We start from the raw sequence: 6,000 nt of genomic DNA, 5'->3' as shown, positions 1-6,000 counted from the left end.
CTATCACCTTCACCCACCATCTCACCCTCACACACCATTTCACCCTCACACACCCTCTCATCCTCTCGCCCTCACACACCCTCACCCACCCTCGCACCCCTCACCCTCACACCCCCTCACACTCCTCACACCCTCACCCTCACACTATCACCCTCACACACACCTCACCCTCACCCCCCTCACCCTCACCCCCCTCACCCTCACACCCTCTCACACCCCTTCACCCTCACACCCCACACCCCACACACTCTCACACTCACACCCTCACCCTCACGACCCCCTCACTCTCACACACCCTCACCCTCACACCCCCCTCCCACCCCTAACACCCCCTCACCCACCCTCCACCCTCCACACCCCCTGGCGCTCCCACCCCCTCACACCCTCCCCTCACACACCCCCTCACACTCCTTCACCCTCACCTCCCCTCACCCCCCCCTCACACCCTCAACCTCACACACCCCCTCACACCCCTTCACCCTCACACCCCCCCTCACCTCACCTTCACACACCGTCACCCTCACTCCCTCACACCCCCTCACACCCCTTCACCCTCCACCCCCTCACCCTCACACCCTCTCACCCTCAACACCCTCACCCTCACACCCCCTCACCCCCCTTCTCACACTCACACCCTCACCCTCACACCCCCTCACCCTCACACACCCCCCACCCCTTCACCCCAACCCCCTCCCCTCACACCCCCTCACCCTCACTCCCTCACACCCCTTCACCCTCACACCTCCTCACCCTCACACACCCTCACAACCCCTCACCCTCACACCCCTCATTCTCACTCCCTCACACACCCTCACACCCCTCACCCTCACACCCCCTCACCCTCACACCCCCTCACACCACACCCTCACACCCCCTCACCCTCACCCACCCACACACACCCTCACACCCCCTCACCCTCACTCCCTCACACCCCTTCACCCTCACACCTCCTCACCCTCACACACCCTCACAACCCCTCACCCTCACACCCCTCATTCTCACTCCCTCACACACCCTCACACCCCTTCACCCTCACACCCCCTCACCCTCACACCCCCTCACACCACACCCTCACACCCCCTCACCCTCACACACCCACACACACCCTCACTCACCCACACACACCCTCACTCACCCTCACACACCCTCACCCTCATATCCCCTCACACACCCTCACATCCCCTCACCCTTACACCTCCTCACCCTCACACCCTCACACCCCGTCACCCTCACACACCCTCACTCACACCCCTCACTCTCGCACCCCTCACCCTCACCCCCTCTCACCCTCACACCCTCTTACCCTCACACACCCTCACACACCCTCACCCTCACACCCCTCACCCTCACTCACACTCACACTTCCTCACCAGCATAGCACAACAAAACAGCATAGCGTAACAAAACACAGCATAGCATAGCATAACATAAAATAGCCTAGGATAGCAAAACATAGCATAGCATAACAAAACAAAGCATAGGACAGCAAAACAAAACATAGCATAACAAAACAAAACATAGCATGGTAAAACACAACATAGCATAGCATAACAAAACACAACAAAACATAGCAGAACAAAACATAGCGTAACATAACAAAACATAGCATAACATAACATAAAACAAAGCATAGCGTAACAAAACATAGCAAAACACAGCAAAACATAGCATACATAACAAAACATAGCATTGCACAGCATAGCAAACATAGCATAGCATAACAGAACACAACAAAACATAGCATAGCATAACAAAACACAACATAGCATAACAAAACAAAGCTTAGCATAGCATAACAAAACATTGCATAGCATAACAAAACACAACAAAACATAGCATAGCATTACAAAACATAGCATAGCATAATAAAACAAAGCATAGGATAGCAAAACTAAACATAGCATAGCATAACAAAACAAAGCATAGGATTGCAAAACAAAACATAGCAAGACACAACAAAACATAGCATAGCTTAACAAAACACAACAAAACATAGCATAGCAAAACAAAACATATAATAGCATAGCAAAACATAGCATACCAAACACAACAAAACATAGCATAGCATAGCATAACAAAACATAGCATAGTAAAACAAAGCATAGCATAATAAAACACAACAAAACATAGCATAGGCATAACAAAACATAGCATAGCAATACAAAGCATAGCATAGCAAAACATAGCATAGCATAACAAAACATAGCATAGCATAACAAAGCACAGCATAGCATAGCATAACAATTCAAAGCATAGGATAGCAAAACATAGCATAGCATAACAAAACAAAACATAGGATAGCAAAATAAAAACATAGCATAGCATACAGCATCACTCCGCACCACCACAGCATCACTCAGGGGCACCACAACATCACTATGTGCTACCACAGCATCACTGAATGCCACAGCATCATTCATTCGCCATCACAACATCACTCAGCGCCACCACAGAATCAATCTGTGCAACCATTCAACAACACCTGGTTCAAATATGTTCTCTCAATGTTTCAAGCTTTATTACAAATGTAACAAAAAGATGTTAATATTTCACTTCTAGTCTTGGATTTTCGTCACAATAAAATACACTGAACATAATCTTCACAAAAGTTATTTACAAAACTTTAAGCTATTGCCATTATAAATTACAATAACTTATATTTACGTATTAAATATTGAAAAAAAATTAAAAGCCATTGTTATTTGTAATATCAATACATGCAAGTCACGCAAATACAACACATATTGCATTACAAATGCTATAGGTGTTACATTTGCGAAAATTATAATTATTCTCATCGTAAATGACAAAGCTATTAATTTCACTATTTTCAAAAACAAAACATAAATAAAAAATGTGTCATTTACAATACCAATAGCTCAAACTTTCCTAATGCGAGACCTATTGCATTGCAAATGCTCGTTTCAGTTACACTGGCTCGGTGAATCAACCGTGGAGGTACGCGGGGGCACGTTGAACCCCATGAAGGGATCCGCAGAGTTCGAAGTGGTTTAAAAATTATTTTTTTTGCATTTTGCTAGCCAATATACATACTACACCCACATCAATCTCAGGTGGCCAGCCAATCAGAAGATTGGTAGTGCTTGTGGATCCACGGTACCCCCACAAGTGGATTTGCATCCCTATATGCACAAATTTTGATTTTCCCTAATATTTTAAAAACTGCTGAACAGATTTACACCACATTACAAAAAGCACAGTCTGTGGACCACCAGCTAGCTTCCTACCAGATTTGGTGCAATTCCGTCTAGTGGTTCGGGCTATAGGCTTGTTCAAAGGTCCTATGGTAATTAACCTGGGAAAACACACTTTTTTTATACCCCTTTCTATCCGCCCATGCCTTACGGATCAGCCCAAAACTTTCCATGCACAATAAGAATCTCTGGCACAATTTTTGTTGAAAATTTTGTAAAGATTCTTCAAACTGTACCAACGAAGTAGGCAAGTCAAAAACGCTCTACCTATGAAAATTAGGTCCTAACTATAACCACCTACTGGCAACTGTCAGTAGGCAATATTGATAACATGTACTTATCAGGGGAGTAACACAGGCCTCATGCAGACCCTGTGGCACATGGGTCCACAACCTTGAAGTGGCCCCCATTAAATCTAAAGGATGAGATATGGAAGACACTGGACACCCTCATCACATTCTGCAGTGGGGCACCTATCATTTTGTGTTACGCCACTGATCTTCAGATGGTGTTTGCTGCTGTAAATGCCATTCTGTTGGGCTTCATATAACAGTTGTTATTTACTCCTCCCCAACATAGCAGTTCTTGATTTATCAACATTAGAAAGATAAATAGCTGAAACAGCTTTTCTGGAATTCAATTCTAGGTTCGACAGCTTATAATCAGAACTATCTAAAGCGAGTAATTATCTCATGGAGTGTTGGACAGGCCACATGAAGGGCCGCTCTCCCCTGGCCCAACCAGGCCCGAGCCCAGCCACGCAAGTACCACACACCACCATTGCACGTCCCCCGTCCCCGCAGGGACCCCTACACTCGAACCTGTTGACCGCGTAGGCCGACCCACTACCGGCCTGCGCGCCCATCCTGGGCGCCATCTTGGACACTCCACCACGAGGCCGCCTGGCCCCCGATCGACCTCAACCCTGGGCCCGGCCAGGCCTCAGACATTCCGGCACCAACATCCACCCAGGAGGTGAGCGGGCTACTTGGTCAGTCAATGGGAGCAAGAGGTGTCGATGGCTCCCCCCGCCAAGTACCGCTCGCCCATCGCCTCCCCGGGCGCTGGCTCCACCCCCCTGCTGGGTGTCTGAACCCCCTCATCCCGGACCTCCCGACCTCCAAGTGCGAGGGTCCGGACATCAAAGCACACCAGCCCTATAACTGGGGCAGCTCCAGAGCAGGACGGCAGTTGTATCTTGGAGTCGAGAGACGCAAAGAAGAACTCATCCATGACGGACTACTGGCGCTGCCGTAGCTCTGTCTGGTGCACCTTCATCTTGCCTGCTGGCGCTGCCGCGGCTTTGGGAACCACCCTATCCTTCATCGTCGTCGGGACCTGCTGGCGTGGCCGCGGACCGTTGGTAACCACCACCTTCATCGGGACCTGCTGGCTCTGCCGCGGACCGTCGTCTTCCTTCATCCATCTCGGGCCCTGCTGGCTCCGCCGCGGCCCGTTCATCTACACCACCGAGCTCGAGGATTGAGAGCTATTCCCATCTCTTTGGTAACAAGACTGTCCCGCTACCCTTTTCCCAAACAGAGACCAGAATAGAGGGGACCCCTGAGTCCAGACCTCCTTGTACCATTCTACCGTACTTGAAGAATTACCTATAAAGTATCGTTGAACTTTATCATTGTGTGGTGTCCGTCTGTGGGGGGGGAGTTACTTGTCTGTACGATTCACTGGAGACGGCTCTCCCCGGAGACCTCTCCCCTTATCCTCGGCCGACCCTCCCGGTCCGTCTAACATTGGTGGCCAGCGACGGGATCCGAATCACCGCATAAACCGTACAGAGAGTAGCTCACCCCACGGCGAATCACGATGTCAACTAAAGACAGCGGATCAACGGAGAAATTCCAGATGGAGAAATTGGACGAGTACAACCATCGTGAACTTAAACAGTTCTGTATCGAATTAGGTATCGCTACCACCGGACTAAATACCAAAGATGACTTTAAGCAGGCCCTGGAATCTTGGGCAGAAACCGGGGCTGCCGGAACCCCCGATCAAGACATCGCAGCACAAACCCCCATGGCCCCTGAAGAACGAAGAACGGGTCTCTCGCCAGACGAGATCCAGGAACGAGAAAGAACCCGACTACACGAGCTGGAAATGGCCCGGCTCAAAATGGACGTTGAACTAAAGTTGGCCGAACAGAAAATCAACTTAGAGCACCTGCGTCTCCGAGAAGAAAGAGAGGAGAAACAGAGACAAAGGGAGCTCGAGGAAAAGAAACTGGCATATGAACATGAGCGGAAATTAGCTGAAATCGACCTACGCAAACAGAATAAAGAAGCAGGGGTGCCCGAGCAACCCCACACTCCAGGGGCAACAGAGAAGAAGGTACACATCCCCAAGGATGTCGTTCGAGAATACTTCCGAGAGGACGACATCCAGCAATGGTTTAAGGCCTATGAAATCGCTATGACTGCACACCGGATCGATAAAAGCGATTGGGGGGCCGGTCTGTGGGGGAGATTCCTCAATGAGGGCCGCGACGCCCTGCTGCAACTCCCGGACCACCAGATGACCTCCTATGACCATATGAAAGCTGCACTCCTCACCCGCTATGGCCTCACACCCGAGATGTACCGTCAGAGGTTCCGAGACTGCACCCGCATCCCAGGTACAACTTGGGTGGACTATGTCAATTACTTTAGCCGAGCCTTCGAGGGCTGGATCAAAGGAAGCAGGGTCACAACTTACGAACAACTGTTCAATCTTATGGTATGGGAGCATCTGTCGAACAATTGCTTCATTGAACTTCGTCAGCACCTCCTCG

This window comes from Lissotriton helveticus, chromosome 6 (genome assembly GCF_964261635.1).
Source record: "Lissotriton helveticus chromosome 6, aLisHel1.1, whole genome shotgun sequence".
Classification (NCBI taxonomy): Eukaryota; Metazoa; Chordata; class Amphibia; order Caudata; family Salamandridae; genus Lissotriton; species Lissotriton helveticus.
Note: the sequence above shows the minus strand (reverse complement) of the source record.